General features: G+C 42.8%; 1 long non-coding RNA gene across 2 annotated transcripts in view; it reads right to left on the reverse strand.

The window, feature by feature from the left end:
• The window catches only part of LOC109282134 (uncharacterized), a 28,113-nt gene extending 12,519 nt beyond the window's left edge, over positions 1-15,594 (reverse strand). The window contains exon 1 of one of the 2 annotated variants that reach the window (XR_002089014.2): positions 15,510-15,594. This is a non-coding gene — a long non-coding RNA (uncharacterized LOC109282134). Of the gene's footprint in view, positions 1-2,916; positions 3,086-15,509 lie in introns of those variants that run through there. The other variant, XR_009460554.1, reaches the window with a different exon arrangement.
• Positions 15,595-26,792: the final 11,198 nt, after the last annotated feature.

Below are 26,792 nucleotides of genomic sequence, written 5' to 3' on the forward strand. Positions count from 1 at the left end.
AGAGATATTTGGACACAATTTGTGGAGCAGGTCAGGAAGTGGTATATTTCAGGCATACACCTGAGAGCTGATGAGCAGCTCATTGCATTCAGGGGCTGCTGTCCCTTCAGACAGTATATACCCAGCAAAACTGCCAAATATGGTTTGAAAATTTGGTGGTGTTGTGATGCAGCAACATCATTCCCCCTGCTTGGAGACATCTACCTGGGCAAGCAAACAAAATCTCCCCGCCAAGGTAATCTTGGTAACCCAGGTCATTAAAAAACTGGTTTATCCCTGGTACAAGATGGGAAAAAATATTCTGGGTGACAATTTTTTCACAAATACTGAACTGGCAGAAAGACTGCTACACCAGGACTTGACTTATGTGGTTATGATTCAGAAAAACAAGGTCGATATCCCAAACAAAATGCAAGCAAATTGAAGAACGGAAACTTTTTCCATCCATTTTTGCTTTTAATGGGTAACTCACCCTAGTTTCCTATGTTCCAGAGAAGTCCAAAGTTGTGCTGTTGCTGTCAAGCATGCACCATGACCTGTCAGTGGGTGGAGAGCATAGAAAACCAGACATCATCCATGACTACAATAAAAACAAGGATGGGGTCAATAACCTTGACCACTTAATCCATATGACCACCTGCAGATGGAAAATCAACAGGTGGCCAATGACACTATTTTTCAATATGCTGGATGTGGTTGCCATTGTCACCTCATCATTTGGCTAGGCCACAACGTAAACTGGAAGAAAAGATCACATTTAAGAAGATGGCACTTTTTTGGAGGAGCCTGGAGAACAGTTGCTCAATGGACAAATAAAATGAGAATGATTTATAGGTTAATAGATGTTAGGGCCAGAAGGGATGTCAGTAGGTCATCAAGTCCGACTCCCTGCCCTGGGCAGCAAAGAGCGCTAGGGCCAGACAACCCCAGCTTGATGCTTGTCCAGTCTCCACTTGAAGACCCGCAGGGTATGGAAGAACATCACCTCCTTTGGAAGCTACCATTCCAGATTCTGGTAACCCTTACTGTGAAGAAGTTCTTTCTAATGTCCAACCTAAATCTGCTCTCCGTCAACTTGTCTGCATTGTTCCCAGTTACTCCAGGGGGTCCCCTAGTAAATAAAGCATCTCCTATTCCCTGCTGCCTTCCCCTGATGAATTTATAGGCAGCCACAAGATCACCTCTCAGCCTTCTCTTGTGAAGGCTGAAGAGATCTAGGTTCCTCAGTCTCTCCTCCTAGGGCCTTGCCTGCAGGCCTCTGACCATGTGAGTGGCCCTTCTCTGAACCCTCTCAAGATTCCCCACATCACTCTTAAAGTGTGGCACCCAGAACTGGACACAATACTCCAACTGCAGCCTGACCAGTGCTGCATAGAGGGGAAGTATCACTTCCCTGGACCTGTTCATCATGCATCTGCTAATCATTTGGCTAGGCCACAATGTGATGGATACATGTGATCTGTCTAAGTCTGTCAAGTCTGCTATGACTGCCCTAAATTACAAAATGCCACAACGCATCCCATTAGACCCTTCTTTAAGGATGAGTGCATGTTGTGCTTTTTGACCAAGGACAGATGACTGGAAAACCTGGAAAAGATGCAAAGATTGTAAGTGATTTGCTTGTCTGCACCACAGTATAGCATTGCTGTACTCTATTAGAGCTCTATTAAGCCTTATCCTGTTCTCCATTTATGCTTTGTGATGAATGTAATATTTAGTTAAAACAGGAAATCTTTTTGGAAGTAACTGTTAGTTCGAAAACAGTATGAACTGCAGACTTAGCAAATTATTCATTCACATTTTGAAACTCTAAAAAAGTCTCAATTTTGTTCATAATTCTAGTTTAATAAAAATTTGGGTTCAAATCATCATAAATACTCTTTCAACCAAGCTGTATGTTTAATAAATAGTTTTTGGTACATTTATACTGTTGTCACATTCCATTTTGTTCATGGAGGTGGGATAACAAGTTACCCCATGAAACCAACAATGTCGAATTAAGGGGTAACAAGCTATGTCATGAGAACAACAGTTACGGTTTCATGAGAATGGATGAAAGTTAAAGATGGAACCTGATTTCCTTACTTATCCTCTCCCTGTGTATGATTTCTTATGTTGTGTCTCATTGTGTTTTCCTTTTACTGTCCCTTTAAGACCAACGCCGTCATGCTCAGCACTGTAGGCTTCTGTTGCTTTGTGGCCCCCTGTTTTGCAGCACAGTGACTCCATGTTCTCTGCCGTGAGGCGCCAGAGGCTTTCTTGGTTCCTGTCCCTACACAGGACTGGACTGGGTCAAGTCAGAGGCAGGGCAAGTATAAGATCTGTATACATATACTGATGCAACTGTTAAGATCCACCCTGGATATGACTCCAGAGAGTTATAATAATAAATGTTAGTCCAACACAGCAGTGTCCAGAGTGTTGTTGCTGAACCCAGAACATATCATCTGATGACGAGGATGGGATCCTTTGCTGAGGACACAGTCCTGGATTGTGGGGTGACATTCTGAGACCAGGCTGTGTTTTGTGATCAGAGGGAAGGGTTTTTTTTTTCTTCTTTTCTCTCTATTACAGCTGATGATAGTTAAGATGGCTACACTGGGGCATATAGAAGAATTTGATGTGAGCCAGCGAGCTTCTTTGGACTCTTATGCTGAGAGGCTATATATCCTATTACCTGGAAGCAAACAAAGTGGAAAACCTAGCACAGAAGCACGTCATCCTCCTGACAGTCTGTGGTGCCAAAACATTTGCCATTGTCTGTTCCCTCGCAGCACCTGCCTTACCAAACACTAAGTCTTAAGAGGGACTAATTGCCCTGCTAAAGACACATTTTTGCCCAAGGCCACCTGTTACCCTGCAGAGATTTCCTTTTTCAAATGGGACCAAAAGGTCAACAAAGGCATAGCAGATTACCTGGCTGAGCTCCGTCCTTTTGCTGAATTTTGTGAGTTCGATTATCTCCTGGATGGCCTGCTCACTTCCACTGAGCTCCTTTATCCAGTAAGCGATGAAGCAGCTCTGCTATGTGGCCAGCACAATGAAGCTTTCCAGGGCATCAAGAAGTTGCTGACATCAGACTCTGTCCTTGTTCACTATGATAAGCAGAAGCCACTGTCCATTACTTGTGATGCCTCACTGTTTGGTGTCAGCACTGTCCTGAGTCACACATTGCCTTATGCCATGGATGCACCTGTTGCTGTTTACTTTAGGACAATGACTTCAACAGACTTAAACAGATTACTTCAGCGTTATAATAAATAACTGTTAGTTCAACACGGCAGTGTCCAGAGTGTTGTTGCGGAACCCACAACGTATCATCTTACTTACCCTCTGTCTCATTCTCAAAGCTAAAAATCCCTCTTCATTAGAAATATACATCCAGAACTACAAATGAGGGGGTGGGGAAGCAAACCTTAGTAGTTTTTATGCCACCAAGGATTGTTTCATGCTAGAAGAACAATTAGTTCAGTAAGCCCCTAATCTAACAAAGAGTTTAAGCTTGCATTTAACTTTAATTACATGAGCATTTGGGCTAAAAATCAAAGACTTACTCATGTGCTCAAAGTCTGATATGTGCTTAAGTGATTTGCTGAATTAGGATCTAAAAGGAAAGAAAAGCCTTTGTTAATATCATGCTAATGTAAATGAGACAAAGGAAACGAGGAAGACTGAAGTGTTAAATACGTCAAACAGCGAGAAAGTTAAGTGGAGGTAGTCACGTTAGTCTTGGATAATAATTTTTTACTTCCTAATTCAACATCTGTTGTTTAATAAATTAAACAAGTTAAAAATAAAACATATTTGCACAAAAGCAAATACCTGCTTGTGTGTACAGTTAGGGTTGGCAAGCTGGTCGACTGACCAGTCAATTGACTGCATTTGTTTTGACCAGTCAGACATTATAGCAACTTTACAACAAAAAAACCTCCCAAAACCTACTTTTTTTAGTTTTCTTGATATAAGTATGATTTTTCTACATATCTCTTAATGAAAAATTTTTGCTTTTTATATGTATTATTTAGACTTATTGGCAATTTTTGTCTGATATTTGACCAGTCAATTGATGGAATTTTATTTGACCAGTCAAATACCCAACCCCTAGTACAATTATGTATGTGTGACACTAGGAATACATATGCACCAGGGACTCATGCAGTTAGGTGTCTTGTATACTGTACAGGCAGTTCTGGGTCATGCAAGGCAATGTAGATTAACTTGTACTTGTTTGATTGTGAATTTAACTAGTCCAAGGCCGAGAAATTACCTTAACACCCAAAATAGAAAAGACACCATAAATGCTACTATATTTCATAGAATCTATTAGAGGAATTACAACAATGGTAATAGTTCATTTTTACTGTGGAATCCATAAAATGATCAGAAAAATCACATTATAATTTCATTCTCTGGCAGTAAAATTCTGGACATGTATTTTTTGTTGTTGTCATATATGCACAGTTCCTATTTCATATTTAAGGCCAAATGCTGCCTTAAGGTATGGACACCTGGCTCCTGCTGTATTTAATCAGTTCTGTGCCCACAGCTGAACCAAATTTGACATTTGCCATTTGAAATTGTAATTCTGTAGCACTATTCTGATGCTGAAACAATGTTTTCTAATCTACAAAGCATATCCATTTTATAGGATGCATCTCCAAGGACTGTCATAATTACATTAAACCTATCGAAACCGATGATTACTTTAATGAAAATATGCATTGTTTAACAAATTAGACTGGGGAATTTTCAAAAGCACATAGAAATGATTAATTCACTTTTGTGATACCATTAATGTACACTTCAAAATAATTTAAGAAAGTTCTCAATAGTGGCAAATAACCTGTTCAAAGGCAAAAAGTATTCTTTTATGACTTTACATTTGTTTCCCTTTTGACGTGATAAATCAATAAAACTCTACTTAATGGGGTTTGGGTAATTTGTAGCATTAGTGACAAACTCACAGATAAAATGATTGATGCTCGAATGCCCATTTATTCTTATGAAGTTTTAAGAGGATAAAGGTTTGCTTGCAGGTTTGCTTTTACTCATGTGCATATTCTGCCTATTTGAGGAGCTCTATTAATCTTTATCCTGTTCTCCATTTATGTCTTTTACAACCCCGGAAACATCTAGCAGTTATAAAGACTCTGGGACTGTGCCTGTCAGCTGTGAATCCTATAGTGAAGAGAACTTTATACCTCTACTTTTAGGTAGGTTGGATTTATTCCTCTAGAAAAGGCAATAACCCTGTAGTTAGTGAAGATTTCACCCTTATAAATTCTTCACAACATCATTCATGGCCATAAAAACTCATAAAACTAGAAGGAAAACATTCAGATTTATGTTCTGATTCAGCACAAAAGTTTTGAGGAACTCAAATTCAGAGTGCATTTCAAGAGTAGTGAGAACCCTTTGAAAAGGACTTGCCCACTCTGAGGACTGTCTTTAAATTGTATTTGCATACATACAAATACAGATTTATGGGAATGATCCTTGCTAGTAAGATACAGGGGGAGGATTTAAATAAAGGTAATAAAGAATCCACCATAACAAAGTAAAATTGTAGTTAAGGTTTCCAAAGCCATCTAGAGGAATTGCATGGACAATTTCCTTTTCAATTTTAACTGAAGTTTCTTTTCATGGATATTGGGCATCCAAGTCCTCTAGAGTCCTTTCAGAATTCTCTGTTTAAATACTGTGGGCTTTTGGGCATCATTGTTTTATTTTTTAATGGACTACTTTTGGTGAAAAAGGAGCTCATTTGCTAATAATAAATCAGCAAAAATAACAGCATTTCCACAAGTGTACATAGCAAGAGAGAACCCACTGAGATCAAAAAAGTGTTAACTGAAGCGCTATCCAATGGCTCACTGGAACTTGGGGTCAGTAGCTCTCTGTTGCTGATCTTGATATGCTAGAGGCAGACCTCTAAATTATTGATCCACTTAAAACAGCCATGGTTCACCGGGACAGAATTTCCAAAAGTGCTGTCAAATTCTGATTGAAATTAAAGAGAAAACTTCAACTGAAATCAGTGGAAGCAAATGTAGCAGTGTTGGGCACTTCTGAAATTTCCATCCACAAATGTCCCACTTAGCATACCCCAAGTAATTTTATATTGGTGATGAAAAGAACTGTGTGATCTAGAAACTAGAGTATAGAATCGCATGAATCTGTGCTCTCTGCAACCTGCAGTCCATGGAGTTCTCTTGTACTTTTGCTTATAGAGAACTTGTTCTTCCAAAAACACAGAGAAAAAAGTATCTGTCATCCCTTTTCCCATGATGGAAAAAATTATGGTTAGAAGTCAATGAGTTTGTAGTCCCCAAGATTTCAGTCCCCTGTGCCAGTGTAACTTATGCTGGGGATAAAGACAAGCTAGAGATTTGTATCCAGACAAAATTAACCCTGAGTAAAAGCAAGTTTAATTGCACTAACAACAGGTAAGAGTAATTTGCCTACTTTTATTCATTTAGAAATGTATATAGGGAGAAATCCTACAGCCATCAAGATTGGTGGAAACATATCTAGTATGTTCAATGAGATCATGGTCAGTTCTCTACTGTAACTTTACCAATTTAAGGATTTTTTTAAAATCAGACTTCTAAACACATATGAACATACACCTGGCCTTTTCTTTACAGATGGAGGCAAAAAAAAGGTATTAAAATAGCTCACAGCAAGCCAACAAAATCGTAGTACCAATGTGAATTTATTTATAATTAATTATACCTAAATGCGTTTTGGCTAATTCTCCACTGAATTAGTTGAAGTATCTCTGGTATCTTAGACCAGATGCTAAGATATATATTTACACGGAGAAGAGGCTTGATTGAAGTGCAGTTAATTATCCCCAATGCTAAGCACCAAAGGAAACTATAATACTTTGTTAAATACATCAGACTACAATTAATGTCTCTCTTGGGGGGGGGGGAATTGTAGGAAATATAATATTCATAATTGAAATTAAAACATTTTTTTCTCTTTTAGACCTGAAATAAACCTTCAAAAGAAATTTAGGCAAGGGAGTCACCACAAAAAGTAGCTGTTCAAGCATGACATACCAACAGTGTGGAATTGAATCTGTTCTTACTCTGTTAGTTTGTGTCCCTAATACTTCTAGCCTGTCCTTATGCTTTGGGAAGGTAATTAATAGGATACTGGTTCTCCTATACAGCATTTTCTCTCTCAGACAACCAATAGTTTTCCTATCATATAGGAATAAAGGTATTTTAGGAAAACTAATATAGTTTTTAGTATAATATTGTCTTCTGTAATTGGATATAGATAGCTGATATACTCTTTCAGAATGTATTAATTTGATTTGATTTACATGCTTTCCATCTCAACAAAGGCTCAGAGCAGCTCACAATAAGAAGACAGAACAACTCATAAAACAGGAGAATGGACAAAATAAAACAATTTAAAGGGAAAATTAAAGCATCAATATAATACAGGAACCTCCTAACCAACATTGTAGCCTAGTTTTGTTTTTTAAATGCCTATCCAAAAAGGAAGATCTTACAGTGTTTTTGAAAGGTGTCCACGATTGGGCTTTAGTGGACCTCAAGAAGGTGGGAGTACTGGAACAGAGGAGCCATTGCAGAGAATGATCTCCTACACATTTTCAAAAATCAGACTAGGTATATGGATGGTACTTGCAGGAGGTTTGTCTTGGTTAACCTGAGGGATCATAAAGGGGTAAAAGGGAGAAGAGGGTATCTTAGATATCTAGGGCCCAATGCTTTACTGGTCAAAACCAGCACCTTGAATTGTACCTAGAAAGCTACTAAGACAAGTGCAGACACAAGAGCACTGGAGTTTTGTCCTCCCATCAGATGACAGGCAACTATACTTTCTGCACCAGCTGCAGCTTCAAGGTGGTCATTAAGGGCAATCCCATGTACAGAAAGAACATTGTAGTAATCTAGCCTTGAGGTTATAAAGGCATGGATAAAGGTGGCTAGACTTGAATCTGAAAGAAAGAATTGTAACCTTCTCCCCAGACAGAGCTGGTAAAAAGTACTCCTGACTGAAGGTTCAGGTGAAGCAAAGGATCCCGGAACACCCAACTACTAAAAACCTAAGTGACAAAGGAAGACTAAACCCCATCAAGGACTGGTGTTCTAATATCCCTTAGTTGTGTGGTCTGCTCACTGCCATCACCTCTGTCTTGTCTAGATTCTATTTCAGTTGGTTCACTCCCATCCATTCCCTAACTGCAGGCAGACACTGGGAAACAACTGAGATTGTGGGGTCTGGGTAAGATGATAAAATGAGGCAGAGCAAATCTCACTTACCAACCTCTTAAAAAACTGAAAAGAAAGGGCAACAAGATGGACTTCTAGGGGCCTTATAGAAAGGTCCCAAGGAGATGATGAGCACTGATTTATCACCACCATCTGTGACTTCTCTGCTAGGAAAGAGCGGAACCAATTTAAAGCAACCCCATAAATACTCACCAGGTAATGTAAAAGCTTAATTGGCAGTGGTGACTCATGGTCAACTGTATCAAAGACCTCTGGTAAGATCAACAGGGTACAACCCCCCCAGTAAATATCTACTAGTAAAGATTATAGATCATATATATATGGGTGCAGTCTCTATGCTATAAACAGAATAGAAGCCAGGCTGACAAGTGTGCAGGACTCCGATGGCACCCAGGAGTGCTTATAGAAGTTATAAAGGGCATCTCGATCATGCTGCAACTTTTTGTGCTTTACACAACTTAAAGTTACAGCGTCATCAAAACCTAACACTCATGTGGCTCCTGTGCATGGGGTCTCAGAGTCTCCATGCACAGACAGAGGCCAGGCAGCAGGGGTTGCTTTTGCCTGCTTTGTAAGCTGGCCAGGCTCCTGGTAAGCTGTCAGTGTGGGTGGGGGAGCTCTAGGGAGATCTGCACCCCGAAGGAGATCTGGCAGCAGGCACTGGGAACCCTCTCCCTGGGGGGGGGCAAGGGGGGATGACCCAGCTAGGGACCCACACAGCCCCAAGTAGTGGATCAACTGTCCTCCTGCCCACATGGAGGCAGGCAGGCAGCCAGGTGAATCTTCTTAAACTTTCTACCTCCTCCCCATGGCAGACCAGGGGCATGATACTTAACCCTTGCAGGGAACTGTATAGAAGTTACCTAAGATACTCTAATTTAGAGCACCTTCATTTACTACCTAATTTAATGAGCAGTAATTTTTTTACACAATTGACCATTTAAAAAGCACTCTTCAGCTATGCATGTGTTATGCCACAGGTGTAGAGTGTTTTCAGGGGCCATATCACACAAAAAATGTCACTTCTGTCTGTGCCCCAGATGGGCAACCATACATTTAATGACCTTCCTCATAAAGGGGAGGTTGGAAGCAGGAAGAAAACTGAGAGGATGAAAACTGGGTGAGGAGTCAGCATCAAAAGATTTTTTTTTTTTTGGAGTAGGAGATAAATTATTGTAGATTTAACAATATTCAGCATGATTCCCTCCAAAAGGGAATTACTGACAACCTGTGCCAGAAGTGGCTTCAGTCTCCCCGGCTAGCTTTTACAAGTCAGAATGGGCCTGGGTCCAGTTCAAACCTGGTCACCCTTACCCCCTCAAGTACATCCTCTTGTACACTCAACTGGGAGACAGCAATTTAAAACAATTCATATAAATGTGACAAGACTGGGATACCTCAACCCCACACTCTGACTCTGTAGCAAAAGTGATGTTTCTTAAGCCATGTCAGATACGGGTAATTTTAACTACAAAGTACATGGCAAAGATCACAGCAGGCAGAAAAAGATTTGGTTTCTGGGCAAGAACAAGCCAAATTAACCAGACAATCACCTCAGAACAGTTCCACCAGACAACTTTAGGAAGATTCAATGACAGTAGAAAAGAAAGGCTTCTTTATCACTGCCACTGCCACACCATAGTCCTTTAAAAATGATCCATGATGCAATTGGTTGACTTCAGCATGGGTCAAGAGCCACCTGTGCTCTTACTGTGAACCCTTCCATTTAATCTGCCTCAGCTCACTCATGTATAAGTGGGGACTGGGCTTTTGCATTGGTGGGAACAGATGCCAGGGAGCCAGTATGTGCTTATGGGTAAGTTTTTTTTTGCTGTTCCACAAATCAACCAGTTCATTAACAGGGCAGCTGTCAAGGGTTGTGGGAATGTCCTCCAGAGAGTTCTGGAATCACAAGGCATTTTTATATGTGTTCCAAGAGTAGGGAGGCACTTTAATTGGAGTGGGTCTGAGAGCCACTCTAATTAAAGTGCCCACAGTGTTTCATATATCAGTGTTCCCATTCTTCAAAATGGCAGTGGTGAAACTTTAACTAAAGCTCTTCAAATGAGCTTTATTTAAAGCAACCCCTCCACCATTCAGCAGACTCAATTAATCAAGTCTGTTCCGACACATTGTAATTACAAAGCATAAGAGCTTTTGTCTACAGGCACCCATTTAGGCATGAACCAGTCTTGCTGGCCCAATATCCTGTCATGGGTGCTGAAGGGCAGAGACCTATGCCTCTAGAAAGTAGTGGTCTGACCTTGACAATATCCCAGATAATTGGAGTCCCAGGCAGGTGCAAAAACATTAGGTTCAACATATGTTGCCAGGTATTGGATGCTGGTGATCAGGCCTTAGTGCCTCATGCCACCCCTGTGCACCAGGATCAGGTTCTGCAGTACCCACACCAAACCCCACACAAGGGGATCAGGCCCCACACCACCCTGCACATCTGATCTGCTATCCAGCCACATGGTTCCACATGGGTTTGGAAATGTGGCAGCAGAAGAGCAGTAACTGCTCCTCAGCCATCAAATTTTCAGACCCATGGGGGTCTCTGTCATCCAGCTCGTCATCCTGCGAGCTGGATGACAGATCCAGGAGCCAGGGGTTGAACATCACTGATATACACAGAATAGTGCAAACAGAAAGTATCAATCATTTTATGAGGACAAAAATATATTTAAGTACAGAGTGTTAGAAAACATGGCAAGTAAAAAGATAAGCTCTTAAACCAGGGGCTGGCAAAATATGGCCTGCAGGCTGGATATGGCCCACCAGGCAATTTCATCTGGCCTTTGGGTGCCCAAAAATTAATAGTACTCTGCCCAGCCTGTGTGAATCACTCCCACCCTTGTGTGCAGAAGGGCCCAGCCCAGGCAACATGAAGCTTCTGGGCAGGCTTGCTGCTGCCAATGCTTCAGCCACTGGGAGACCTGCTTAGCTTCCCCAACCTTCAGTGGCTAGTCCTCATCTCCCTGCTGCAGCACTTGCTCTGGGCAGCAGGTAGGGAAGTGTCAGGAAAAGGGAGAGCTGCACCTGGGTGGAAGCACAGAGAGTAGGGTTGGGGCTGCACTGGAAGGAGTGCAGAGCCCATACCCAGGGAGGTGGCAGGAGCATTTAGCTCAGGTGGGCAGGGTGTGGGTATGAGGTAGGTGGGGGAGGGGGCTGTGGGGAACCCCCCATACATTCCTTCCCATTACACATAGCCCCTGCCACCAGTGGCAGCAGCAGCTGCATCAGGCAGGTGCTTGGGGCACTTGTGACCCACACAGGTGCTGTCACCAAGTGGCACATAGCTCCAACCAGCGCTGTAGGTGGTGGCAAGGAGCGCAGCCAGGTTGGATCACCCCTATGGTGCAGGGCTCCCCACCACACACGTGGAGCTCCCAGCACTCATGTGCCACTGGGGGAAGCCCCACAGAATGGAGCCAGCTGCTTTCCCCACCCCCTGCTGTGCAGGTCCCATGACTCCCCCAGAAATGGAAGGGATCCCTGCACCTTATTTCCCAGCAAAGTCCTGAGACCTGCATGACAGAGAGTGGGGAAGCTCCATCACGTGGGGATTCCCCTGGTGGTGCATGAGTGCCAGGAGCTCCACATGAACTATGGAGACTCCTGAACCATAAAGACAGCTCAACCTGGCTGCTCTCCTTGACACCACATGCAGTGCTGGCTGGAGCTGTGTGCTGCCAGATGGCAGCAGCTGTGTGGGCCACAAGCATCCCAAGCACCTGCCATCTGCTGCTGCCGCCAGTGGTGGGGGCTTTGTGCTATGGGAGGGAGTATGCAGGGGGTCCCCACACCCCCTCAGTTTTCCTCACACCCCACAACCCCCACACATCTACACCCTGTCCCCATATCCCCCCACATATATACACCCCAACATACCATATGCTCCCACACACACAGCCACACCCCTTTACAATACCCCCACACCCCACCATACACACACACACACACACACACACACACACACACACACACACAACATACAAGAGTAAGACTCTACTTTTGAGGTATTCTGCAATCACCTCCATATACCTATGCAAAAACAAATCATGACAAAAATATTTTTATAATAAAATTAAAATATGTTATAGATGTTTGACTTTTACTATATGATTTTTTTTTTCTGGTTCAAAGATGGCACCCCCTCTCCCCGCCCCCCTGTCCCCCCCTTTAAAGAAGGAATACTTCTAGGGACAATGGGAGGGACTTTTGGTGGCAAAGGGGTTAGGGGCAGGACTTCCAGTCCCAAGATGGCAACCAGGGGAAGGGGCACCCATCAAGGGACGGAGCTACCCTTGCAGCCTTCAACAGCTTATCAAACTGTATTAAGCAGCCCTCCAGTTGACATAATTGCTCACCCCTGTCTTATACTAAACCTTATTCAAGTGTCCTAGGAGGTTAAGCAAGCAATTATTGGTGGTATCTTTTATTGGACTAACTATATAATCAGAAGAGATGTAAGACCAGGTTTCAAGCACATAGTTTCATAGTTTCATAGTTGGTAGGGTTAGAAGAGATCTGAGCAGATCATCAAGTCCAACCCCCTCCATGGCAGGAAAAGGTACTGGGGTCAAATGACCCCAGCAAGATGTTCATCTAACCTTCTCTTAATGACCCCCAGGGTAGGAACCAGAAACACTTCTCTTGGAAGTTGGTTCCAGATTCTAGCCACCCTGACTGTGAAGTAGCGCCTCCTGATGTTTAGTCTGAATCTACCCTCTGCCAGCTTGTGACCGTTATTTCTAGTCACTCCTGGTAGTGCTCGGGGGAACAGGGACTCCCCCAATGCCTGCTGGTCCCCTTTGACTAGTTTGTAACAGGCCACTAGATCCCCCCTCAACCTTCTCTTGTGGAACCTAAACAGGTCCAGGTCCCTTAGCCTCTCCTCGTAGGGCCTGCCCTGCTGCCCCCGATCATGCGAGTGGCCCTCCTCTGGACCCTCTCAATGCTGTCCACATCCCTCTTAAAGTGTGGTGCCCAGAACTGGATGCAGTACTCCAACTGCGGCCTGACCAATGCCACATAGAGGGGGAGGATCACCTCCTTGAACCGGTTCGAGATGCATCTGTGGATGCATGACAAGGTGTGGTTGGCCTTCCTGACCGTGTCCCCACACTGTCGGCCCATGTTCATTTTGGCATCAATAATGATTCCAAGATCCCCTTCTGCCTCTGCACTGCCAAGAAGTGAGTTCCCTGGCCTGTAGGTATGCTGCTGGTTCTTCCTCCCCAGGTGGAGCACCTTGCACTTGTCAGTGTTGAAACCCATTCTGTTCTCATCTGTCCACCCCTGTAACCTGTCTAGGTCCAATTGCAGCCTATTCCTCCCTTCTAGCATGCCCACTTCCCCCCACATCTTAGTGTCATCAGCAAATTTGAATAGGGTGCTTTTTACCCCCTCATCCAAGTCACTGATGAAGATGTTGAACAGCGCAGGTCCAAGGACCGAGCCCAGGGGCACCCCACTGCCCACATCCCTTCAGGTAAAAAATGACCCATGCACCACCACTCTCTGGGCGCGGCCCTCCAGCCAGTTAGCGACCCATCTGACTGTGTAAGTGTCGATGCCACAGTCCCCTAGTTTTTTAATGAGAATGGGACGAGAGACAGTGTTGAAGGCTTTCCTGAAGTCCAGAAAGACTACTTCCACTGCTACCCCTGTGTCTAAGGATGTTGTGACCTTGTCATAGAAGGCCACCAGGTTGGTCTGACAGGACCTGCCTCTAATGAAGCCATGTTGGTTGCCCCTAAGCATAACCTCCTCTGCTTGCCCCTCCTGGACATGCGCCAGGATAATTCTCTCAAAATGTTTACCCAGGATTGAGGTAAAACTAACTGGCCTATAGTTTCCTTGGTCCTCCTTCCTCCCTTTTTTGAAAGTGGGAACCACATTGGCCCTTTTCCAGTCCTCTGACACCACACCAGAGCACCACGAGTGCTCATAAAGCCATGCCAGGGGTTCCTCAGTGACCTCTGCTAATTCCCTCAGGACTCTGGAGTGGAGATCATCAGGACCAGCTGATCGTCAGGACCAGCACTTAAGGAAGTGCTCTTCCTTAAGTCTGGGTTAGGGCTTTTAATTTATAAAATTGGAATAGTAGTCATGGCATTCATATTCTTAACCAATTAATGTTAAACTTGGGTGATTTTTTGACAAATACCTTCTTTCCTAAAAACTGCAGGTTTCAGACAGGGAAGGATAAAAATGTATTTGTGAATTCTGATAAAATTTAGCAGTTTAAGCCAGGAAATTAAAAATTTTTGGAACTATCCATTCCCCATATGTTCCATGTTTTCATGTCAAAACAATGCTTATTTTTTTTTTTTAATTCCCAAACTTAAAGAAAGAGTTTTAAAAAGAAGTAAACCAAAATTTCACATGAAATATTCAAATTAAATGTTCCAGTAAAGCCAAAACAAAGGGTGTTTTAGTTTTATATTTTATCAAGAAGTTCTCATTTCAGGCCAATCCAAAACATTTTTTGTTCAACTTAAAAACTGACAACCAAAATACTTAGGAGGGATATTGCTGACATATACATTACATTACATACACAGCTGATCATCTTGAAAACTGAAATTCAGTTCTGAATAAGTCTTACCTTTTACATATGTGATTTGAAGGTGTAAACTCTGCCTTTTGGTTCCAGAAAGCTTTGTTGCAATATGATTGAAAAACATTCATAAGGAAATAAGGGCACAAACTGGGCCATGCTTTATAGCAGCCATTCAATCGATCCATTTAAGCTAATCGTGCAAAATACTTATGAAAAAAGTTACCAGCTGGCTACAAAATGTACTTACCCTCCTCCAAGGAAGACACAGAAGACCAGGGAAAAACACAAATATATTTTATCTGACCATCATAAAAATATTATGCTAGCACATTAGGGAGCAAAATGATAAAAGGTGCAATGTAGATATAATCAGCGTGACTCCATGATAGAGACAAAAAAAAAAAAAATAGCCCACATTGGGGTGCCTTTTATGAGGGTCCTTCCCATGAATTAAACCCATAAATAAGTTATGCAAAAAAACAAGGGAGAAATATGCTTTTATTCTCTAACTCCTCCCTATTATATATCTTGATTTAATCCATTAGAAACAGAATATAAAAAGCCAGACTAACGCAAGGTCATTTAAGTAGAGACATCATGAAGTTTCACTGTCCATGGAAGAGCACCATGGCTCCCTGTAGGGATATAATAAAAGGTTGTAGTACCCTTTAGGAAGATGCAGCATATTTTTGTCTTGTCTTGGTTTTCCTTTTTGTTGTATCTGACCAGCTCTGCAGACTACTGCACCTGAAATAATGGAAAATATTGCATCATTTAGTACCCTGTTCTTCATGGAAAAATGTATAGCAGAAGAATGCCCTTGCATTATTGAGAGCATTCAAACCACAATGTCACTAAATGTGAGACAGTGTTTTTGCAACCCCAGCTGACTTACTTTTCATACCCATGTAGGTGTTAGCCATTACTTGTGGCCCTTAATATATAAAACAGTAGAATAAACAATCTCTTGCTCTATTGTACAAATGGAACCATGAATAATTTTAACTAGATTCAAGTAGATTATTGCAGGATACCATAGACAGCTTAGGTTCCTTGGAAAATCAGTTGACGGTTAATACTGCAAAGCAAATGAATTTAAATGACTTGTACATTAATGGAGAACATTGTTTTCTATTTGACACATATTGTTGTGAGTCTTGAATGGTATCTGTACAACTGTGTGGGTGTAATATACTGCCTCTAGCAAAGTAGAAAAACTTGGAGTGCATCAATAGCTACTGCACTATTTATTTTTGCTGCTGCTGTGCCTTAGAGGAAAAAAAGATACTGTTAATATCAAACTTGCTCTTTTTTAACCTACTCTATACACCAAAAAACTTGATATTAAGTAACAACTTACTTGATACTTGCAGTTTACCATCTGCATAACTATGGGATTTCTCAGTCACAGATGTTGTAAATTAGATCTTGCAGGATACTAAGCACTCCCAAATAAAATGCTTATGTTATCTCTTCCACTGAAGCCTGCTGAATTGGTGATTGCTTAGTTCCTATAGGACTGAACTGTTCAGGTCAGCCTATGAGATACTACTGACATGTTGAAGCTAATCCAAAAAAATTAACTGTATGTTTCAAAACTGGGTAGGACTTTGAAATATGCTGCATTATAAATAGGACATGTGGAATTGGCATGATGGTCACAACTACCAACTATTAATATCTTTCTCTAGACAAAGGTAGCTTATTGGCACATTATAAAGATATTAAAACCAGGAGTAAAACAATCTGTATGAATACAACAACTGTCTTATCTGTGCAACCACTCACATGGTTACCAGTACTAAGTAAAATTGCTCCCCCTCATGTCCACTGCAGAAATGCTGATGTAAATTTACTAGACAGACTCAAGGATAATTTTACAGTGCCAGTGCATTTTGACATATTCTACCCACCAATAGCTCAGCTCCCCTCAAGACGAAGGGGTATAGTCCACCCCTTCAAAACCCTTTGACTTTTCATTACTTACTCATTGGCACGAGTGGTCAGCACAAGTACCAATCAATTACCACCTCATCACTGATCCTACAGTCAGCCAGGATTTAACTGGCCACACCATTATTGTGCACTTCCCAATCATTTTCAAATCATTGTGCCTCAAACCTATACCAATGGGGCCTTCACAATGACAACAAATGCCCTTATGGACAAGTTCAAAACATGTCCCACATTGTTGACTTGTGTCCTTTTACAATGCTACCTGGTGGCCTTCAAAGCTCTTCCTGCTGGTGATGACATTGCCTTAAGATGACTGAAACAATATGCTGAAACCACACATGGTAAATAAATAGCCTAAGCAATCTGTAAAGGAGATCAGTATAGTCAACCCTATTTTACAGGAGAAACTGAGGCCACAAAGATCGGGTGATTTGACCCAGGCTACTCAGTAACATAACTGGAACAAGAACATATGCCTCTTGAGTCAGTCTGTTGATGTATCCATTGTCCACTATATCAGCACAGAAGTTTTCAAGGTTGAAAAAGAGGGAGAGAGTATTTGCTGCTCACCAGACATACTTAAACATTTTTGTGGTATTCCCCCCCATGTTGCTCTCTATGCATAGGTAAAAAAACAAAAAAACAAAACAAAAGATGTTTAAAATCCAAGCAACCACTAACAGTACTCTACATAATTTTTACCCAATCAAAATAAGCTTTTAAAGGCCCCACTGTAACACAATCTAACCCAGGACTGCTATTATTAATAATAACATGACAGTCTGGCTACTCCTATTTTATTGGCTTATCAGGTCCATGGTCAGCTGGTTTACTTTTGAGAAACTTTGAAGCTATTCTAATTTTATCAGCGTGGGCTGATTAACTGCTCTTTTGCACACTCCAGATTCTCCCAGTGGTAAAGGAAAGAGCACAATCCTGTGTATGATATTAAAACACTATATGTATTACATTCATTTCAGTACAATAACTTAAGATAGGCTGTATTGTAGAACATATTTCCCATTGCATTAAACTCTGATACCTGTTAATTTATATAGTTTAGTGAGGCTACACAGTGGACATATCTACATGAGATGCTAACTGCGCAGTAGCATCTCATGTAGATGCACCCTGTTTCCAGAATATTTAAATTCTAATGGAACTTGCATTGTGCAATTGTGCCCATAATTTAAAAAAAGAAAAGCACTAAAGGAAATTACTAGTAATTCAGGGGAAACTACAAGAAACTTATCTTTTCTGTTTGCTAAGCATGAATTTCAAGAGATAAGGGGATAAAATAAAATATGTGCTACAAATTATGTTTATTAATACAGTATCATAGCCAGCGGCCTTTGCACACAAAAAAGTGAGATAAATACAAATTCTAAAATCAACATATCCAAGTAAAATAAATACAATTTTCATGATAAAAATAAGAAAAACTGAAGCTCAACTTGTCTCTCAGGATCAAATAAACTCTTAAAACCACAACCTATATGCAAAATATAAAAATAAAATAAATATAGTATTTCTTTTAGGAGATAAGAAGCATCTCTTTCACCTTTTAAATTATTTCTTCTTGCTTTTGTGACCATACAGGGTAACAGGTTGAGAGACCATGTTATCAAAACATATTTACTTATCATACTTTTTTCAGCTGGTGCAGTAAAAGTAATCTAAACCAAGAATGAGTTAACCATTTACATAACAGATTAGACTGCAGGCTATCTGAAAGTAGATAGTGTCTTAAAAATGGCTATGGTATTTGAGCCTGAAGACTTTTTATGCTTTCAATGCCAGCATACCTCCCTTCCCAAAAAAACTGGAAAAAGGAGACCTGAGAAAGCCCACTGTAACATGATATAGTTCAAAATATCCAGGTATTTCTCTTATTAAACCAACTATCTAGTTGGTCTAAAAGGATATCACCTCTACCACAAGTCCTGATTGCTTTTTCCTGTAGACCAATACAGCTACAACCTGGATACCTGACACAGGTATTTCTCATCATTCTTTATATGAGGAAGTCCAGAGAATATGGTTCAGGAACTTGTTTCAGGAATAACTGTCATAACTTACTATCTGAAACTTTCTTCTACTCTAAGCTTAATTAAGGATTCGTATTTGTGGCTTCACTGCAGGCAGGTTAAGTAAATGCTGAAAAAGAAAAAAACAATAAAAAGCATAATGAAAATGTGAAGGGAATTGTAAAGATTTCTGTGATTTCTTAAGGCATCCTTCCTGGCATAAGCTTGGAAGGTGGTATTAGTTCATATTCAGTCTTGATAGGACTGCTTTAGTCAAATTGACATATTCCTCCTTCTCTGCCCCAGGTAAATTGCCTCAATTATCATTTAGAATGGTGCATATTCTCTTTGAATTAGTTTTGCAAGTCTAGAACCCTAACACCTTTCCAAACACAGTCCTTTGCTCATATATGGCATACATTTTAGTTTGAAATTTTCAAAAAGCCAGAGCAATTAAATGTCACTGTTGGCATGAGCAAAACAAAGAACTGTTTTTCCCTTTACCTTCTCTATATGTTTATCAAATTGGTTGTTATTTGTTAAATAAATACCTACACTGGGGGGAAAACTGGCCTATTTAATATAATGGTCATCAATTATCCATTGTGCAGCTTTGGTCTGAGGCCAAAGGCCTTTAGTTGTTTGATAATTTGTAGTCTAAAAGCTGCTAGCAAAAAGAGCTTAGAGCTGTACCTCAAGCACATAGAAGCTCATGACAAAAAAAAGAGTCATTTGCAAAAAGAAGGGCCAATATAGATTAATCTGAATTTGGGGCCAATGGAAACAGTGCTTCACTTCTAAAACCACCATCTTATTGTAATACAATTTAAGAAAAGAAAAATTGAAATGCCTCCTATACATTTTAAATATAACCATTGTAGTGAACAATTCCCCAAATCTTTTCTGTCACAGTTTGTTTGGTTTTTTTACCAAAAGAAAAATAATGCTTTTCTTACTGAGACAGCTTAAACTGAAGTTTTTTCTTACATCCACATTTTTTTGAATTGTACCAAATTATTTTATTTTGTAAAAAGGATAAAAATACTCCTTGTCAGTGGTCGGGTGATTTCCTAACTTTTAGTAATCATCAAAAATATTGTGAGGGCTTGAACTGGACCACAGAGCTCCAAAACCTGTTTCTTCAAAACTAACTGGATGCAAGTGTTTAAATACACCTAGTCTAGGGACAAGTGATGCATAAGCCAGTTTAAGTGATCAGAAAGCAATTAAACCTGTAACAGAATAGAAGTTCAGTGCACATAAGTCTCTTTCAAAATGGCTGAAACTGGTTTAAGATTAACCTGGTTGAATATAGTATCAGACTTAACTGATTTAGGTCAAACTGGTTTCCAGGATTTCTGTCCCAGACTCCATCCTGAATTAGGTTAACCTCACAGTCCCCCAGAATCCCAGGATGCTTTGCATCTCTCTGTTGGGTAGGGCTGGGCTGTGCTGTCTGGTCCAGCAGAGCAGGGTTGGTCCCACCCCTCTCTTCCCTAGCCAGAGCACTATCACTAATCTGTCTGGCTGAAAAGGGGGTGGGGTTGGGAAACCCTGCTTCAAAGTGCCAGAAGCCTGAGGGGAAACGGGAGGGAGGGTTAATGCGCCCCCCTCCATCCCCTCTTCCACCAGCATAGGACCCCAGCCAGGTTCTGCCTGGCAGGGGGGTAGCAGCCCTTGCCAGGCATTCCCATTCCCCCACCCCAGGTCACTGCACAAGCAACAGAAGCCGGGGTGGGGGAGGGAAGGGCATGGTACTGCAGCTTCTTGAATTCTTCTTTCGCTGTCTTCAACAAGTGTTCCTTTTGTTGTATCTCTTTAGTTGAAGCTTTGCATGTCAATAGTAACCCTTCCAGAGTGATTTGTTTCTTTGTCTTTTTATTTGCCCAGGGTTTATGCCCAGAGATGGTCTGAGAGGACCACTGGTCACAAAACTGTATGAATACATCTGGTCCACAGAATATATCCATCCTTACTCCAAAAACCCAGAGCTGTTTTTTCTTATCACCCAGTCCTCTAATTCTAATAGCTCTTTTCTCACCAAGCCTACCATATCAAGACCATCCAAAAAAAGAAGGAAAGCTCCTGAATTCCTATTTAATCTGTGCTCCCTCCCTTGCAAAACCAGTTTGGCAAATTTAAGTGATTGAGTCCAGTGTTCAACAAAATTTCCAAGTGCTGTGCACAATAAAGTCTCTCAGTGCAAGTGAATTCAGTAGTGCCCAGGGAAGGGGGAAGCTTGAGCACTCCTGCAGCCAGTGGGGGTGGGGAGGCTAGGAACACCTAGCAAGGGTTGCTGCTTCCCTCCCCCTCCAGGAACACTTGGCTGGGGACCATGCAGGCCAGGCTGGGGATTTGAATCCCTCTCCAATCATATTCAGCCTGGCAGGGCCTGGCCATGCCCCCTCCTAAACTCAGTTTCCCTCCAGCCTTCTGGCCACTGCTGAAGGGAAGGGAGGGCTTGCTCTAGTGTCCCTGACTTCCAGCCTGAGCCACTTCAAGCATGTGGCTGCATTTCCAGAATCACACATAAATGTCTACTCACTTGCTTCCCAGTTAAATCTGCACAGGTCAGACTAACCTGCAAAGATTGAATTGATACAAGCTATTTCACAGTCTGTACTTAGCTCAAATGGAGTCCACTTAAATTGCCAGGAGTTAACAGCTTCAAAATCAGAAGTAGGATAAAATCTGCCATAATCCCCACCATAAAAAATTACCTAAAGGAAAAAATTCACAAGGCAAGGATTTTTGTGGATGATCTATTTTATTGGACCAACTGCATAATTAGGATAGACTATACCGCTATTATGATTTGATATTACTGAATCCTTTAACCTTTAAAAAATATTTTGGCAGAGAATTAAACAATTCTTACTGACACACACATACATGTAATATAGTAATAGATATAATATTAGCATCTCACACTGATGATGTATAAGAATTCATCAAAAAGTACCTTTTTAGCATGAGGATTTGCACACATGAAATATCAAACATATTTCTGATTGGCAAGATTATAAAACACATGAAAACTACTGATGGAGCTGTGGCATGTGTGCTTTATGTCTCTCCTCCTTTTGCAGTGTATTTAAACAGCATATTTTAAATTTCAGGACACCTACATTGTATCTATATTTAAACATGCTTCTATATTTGGCAACTTCTTCCCAAATTTTCTTCAAGCTCTCAGGTGGTATTTCAGTGTGTCTTTGCAAAGCAAGTATAGTCTAGCAAGAGAACAGGTTCACTGTTCAAGTTTCCTGTAAAATATTGCCTTTGGAATTTTGAAGTTATTTGTTCTTATAAAATGTCCAACCTAATGAAGTTGAGACTTGATCAAGATGAGCACTATTTATTTGACTTTTCTGAAGCACTTCTTTATTTGCAATGCTAGCCTCTATTTACAATCTGATGTTATAAATGGAAGAGAGGAATCAGAGATCAAATTGATTAAGCTGATGTGCCACTGATAAAGGGTCCACCTGTTTGCAATTGTAGAGTAACAGTTTGTAATATAGAGCAGGGGGGCTGGACCCAATGATCTCACAAGGTCCCTTCCAGCCCTAAACTTCTGTGAATCTGTGTGAATCTGTGAATATGCATAGTTTCATAGTTTCATAGTAGCTAGGGTCAGGAGAGACCTGAACAGATCATCTAGCCTGATGCCCTGCCACAGGCAGGAATGAATGCTGGGTTCACAAGACCACGGACAGGTGATCAGCCAACCTCCTCTTGAATTTGCCCAAGGTAAGGGCGAGGACCACTTCCCTGGGAAGCTGGTTCCAGATTTTGGCCACCCTAACTGCAAAATATTGCCTTCTGATCTCTAACCTAAACCTATTCTCCATCAGCTTATTACCATTGTTCCTTGTCACCCCAGGTGGTGCTGGGGAGAAAAGGGCTCTACCTATTTGCTGTTGATCTCCCCTGATGAGTTTGTAGGCAGCCACCAGGTCCCCCCTCAGCCTCCTCTTGCTGAGGCTGAACAGGTTCAGGTCCTTCAGTCTCTCCTCATAGGGTCTGTCCTGCTGCCCTCTCACCAAGCAGATGGCCCTCCTCTGAACCCTCTCCAGGCTGGCCACATCTCTTTTGAAGTGCAGCACCCAGAACTAGATGCAGTACTCCACCTGCAGCCTGACCAAAGTCACATAGAGGGGGAGTATCACTTCTCTGGATCGGCTTGAGATACATCTTTGGATGCATGACAAGGTATGGCTGGCCTTGCTGGCTGCAGTCTGGCATTGGCGGCTCATGTTCATCTTGGAGTCAATAATGACTCCAAGATCCCTTTCTGCCTCTGTGCTTTCAAGAGGGGAACTCCCCAGCCTGTATGTACACTGTGGATTCCTTCTCCCTAGGTGCAGCACCCTGTGTTTATCAACGTTGAACCCCATCCTGTTCTCATCTGCCCACTTTTGTAGTCTGTCTAAATCTATTTTCAGCCAATCTCTCCCTTCAAGTGTGCCCACCTCACCCCGTGTCATTCGGCTGCCTCCTGAGGTTCCATGAGATGATACTTTCCCAATGTATTTTTGTTCTTTTTGTGAGCTTGTATGCATATTTTACTCTATCTTTTCCTCACTGAGTTTTTTCCTATATTAATGATTCTCAACCAGGGTGCCACAGGATCCCTTAATTATTTCTTTACATGGAATGTAAGCACTGTTAGGTTTGCAAATATGATTCGCAAGATAAACCCAGAGATTTTAAATAGAAATCCATAGTTGTGGTCTTTCTGATTTCTTTGCAACAGGAAAACTTCTCTATTATTTTCTATAGGCAAAAAAGTGAAAACAAAGGGTTGGCATTTTCTGAAGGTCTCCTTAGGTACATGTGCTATTAATGCACTGTAAGCTCACTGCATAGTAAAATAATGTGCAGCAAGCTTTCCCCAGGACCGCATCTACACATGCACCCATCAGGAGCAAATTTGCTACCAATGGGAGCATTTCAGTAAAGGGCTACTCCTGCCCTGCTCAGCCCCCCTACAGAAACTGGGTGCCAGCCTGGGGCTGGTAGGGGGCACCAGAGTCAGGCCTCAGCTCCACGGGGCAGGAAGAGCTTTCTTACATCCAAGGCAGTTGCCTCTCAGCCCCACAAACTGATCAGCAGATCAGGGCATGGAGCTGGGAAATTGTCCCCTCCCCAAGCAACTGTTTCCCAGCCCCATGCCCATATCTTCCAATCAGGGTGCAAGAGTGGGAAACAGCTGCTCAGGGGATGGAACAGTTGCCCTGCCCCTTGCTGCCTGGGCTGACTGGCTGCTGACTGCCACCTATTTGTGGCACAGCACACCACCCATGCCTCACATGCAGGTGTTCCCCACATTGCTAATATGTCAGGGGTTGACCCTGGGAGATCCCATGGTCAAAAAAAAATACATGCCTAGAAAAAGAAGGGAGGTGCTATGTTTTATGTGGAATCTTGAAAATTTTCCCAAACTGGCTGTATGTCTGTGTTGCTATCAACAGTGAATCAGGTTCTTTCTTGAATATTCTGTTGCAGTGGGGACCATCTTTTTTGGCTGGTATAAATGACAATCCTTGACCCTCCCACATTACTGCTCTGATCCCTGCCCCTGCAAGACATAGTTGATAGACATGAGAAATGTAGTTTGCATCATGGGACACAGTCGCAGAGCACTTAGGTGCCCTGCTCCTAAGAAGGGAGAAAACTGCTAGGGGAAGCCATAGCAATGAGTAATGAGCACAGCTGCTGGTTGCCAGGGCAACCAGAGGAGGTCAGCTGACCAGAAGGGGCAGGGCCTGGCTCCCATATAAAGCCCACGGGCTGAGGCCAGGCTGGTAGTTCTCTGCCAGTGGCCAAAGGGGAAGGAGCTCTCTCAGGGAAGAAAGGGAAAGCCTGACTGCAGGAGACATGTTTGACACTGTGGAGGGATGGGGTATTCCCCGGTAGGCTTGAATGATGTTTTAGCCGGGTGGCTTTAATTTATGTTACAGCCCAGGGGCTTATGTTTTGTTGCTGTTTAAATACCGGTGGTTTGGGTGAGGCTACTAGGGGTTGGAGGAGGCCTCAAAGGGGACCCACAGCAGCGTGGGGACCCCAGTACCAGTGAGGGCGCAGCATTCGGGGTGCACTGACCCCAGCTTCAGAAAGGGCGGCACTTGAGAAGCCCCCAGGAGAGGGGGGTGGCACTTGAGAAACCCCCAGGAGAGGGGGCGGCACTTTGAGAAGCCCCCAGGAGAGCGGGCAGAGTAAGACAGGGCCATGCAAGGCCCAGAGAGAGGAAAAGGGGGCCAGATTATAACAAGGCCCAGACCGCACAAAGTCAATTCCATCGGCAAGGCGTGGGCTGTGGTGTAGGGTAGGAAACGGAGCCGCAGATAGTGCCCCCTGGCATCGGGGCAGAAAAAGGGCAGCCTCCCACTAATTAATATCAATTAAGCAATTAACAGCAAGGCGTGGCAGATGAGAAGGTGGGCGGTTGCCCCAGGAACAGGTGTGCAGGCCATGTTTAGATCGGCCCAGAGCGGATACCTGTTACAATGGTGCATTGGCTGGGAACATTTCATATGACAGTATGCATCATAGGACGCTGATTTGCCCGTATGAGGAAAAGAATCCTTGGGTCCAAAGAGAGAGAGAAGTGGGAGTAGATGCTTAGCCTGAGCCCAGAGTCACAACCACAGGTTTTGGTTTGGCTACAGCAAACGATACAAGGCCTACGGGAGCAAGCCACTAGACAATAGGCTCTGTTAGCCAACGCGATTGAAAGCATCCACACACGGCCGACGATCCAGGTTGGGATGTGTGGCTACGGAGCTAGGAGTGACCCTGAAGTGGGAGACAAGCCACCTGCGGTTATGGTCGAAGTGACAATGGAGGGCAAAAAGGTACGAGCTATGCTGGACTCAGGCTTCTTGCAGACGATGGTGCGGAGCAACGTGCTACCGACTAAAGAAGGGAGATAGCGGACTACATAAAGGAACAATGTTGGTGTGGGGACTCCCTCGGAGTTGGCAGAGTAGTGGTCATACTTCAAGTAGGCGATAGGACCCGGCAGATGCTAGTTGGGGTTGCTGAGCATTTACCCTACCCAGTAGTACTGGGTTGCAACTGGCCTGAGCTGTTGGGGGAGATAGCCAGGGTGAGGCCGAAGGAGAAGGTTGAGAGAGTCGCAGTAGAGACAGAACAAGTACCCCCTGAAGAAGAGGCTAGACAAGAGTTGGATGTCTCCTCTTTGTGGGAAGATGAACATCGTCAGCTGGAGCAAAGTTGGGAGGCAGACTTTCGGTATGCATTGCAAGAACACCTAGCTCAACCAGACAGTGAGGTCTCATGGCCGGAGCTGATGAAGACGACACCGAGATTCGAGGTAAAGAATAGTCTCCTGTACCGAACTGAGTGAGGGAAGCCTGGAGGGGAGGAGGTCATACAGTTGCTAGTACCTCAGCGATATCAACGGGCTGTCTTGAAGGTGGCTCATGAACTCCCTATGGGGGGACATTTGGGCAGAGACAAAACTGAAGCTCGCATTAGGGCAAGATTCTTTTGGCCTGGACTGTTCCAAGAAGTGATGAGTTATTGCACCTCCTGTCCTGTGTGCCAAAAAGCGAACCCTAGGTGCCCCCCAAAGGCCCCTTTAATTCTGATGCCTTTGATAGAGGTTCCCTTTGAGTGAGTGGCTGTGGACATCGTGGGGCCACTTCCCCGAAGTAGCACTGGAAACCAGTATATCCTAGTCCTACCAGATTCTGCAACCAGGTACCCGGATGGCATGCCGATGCGAACCATATCCGCTCCAAAGGTGGCAAACAAGCTATTGAAGATATTCTCTCAGGTAGGATTCCCTCAGGAACTGTTGACAGACCAGGGCATGAATTTTACCTCACGCATCTTCGAGGGAGTGAGTAAAGCCCTAGGAATTAAACACCTGAAGACGGCAGTCTATCACCCTCAAATGGACGGACTTGTGGAATGTTTTAATCAGACCCTGAA

The sequence above is a fragment of the Alligator mississippiensis genome, chromosome 3 (assembly GCF_030867095.1).
Source record: "Alligator mississippiensis isolate rAllMis1 chromosome 3, rAllMis1, whole genome shotgun sequence".
NCBI classification, from domain to species: domain Eukaryota; kingdom Metazoa; phylum Chordata; order Crocodylia; family Alligatoridae; genus Alligator; species Alligator mississippiensis.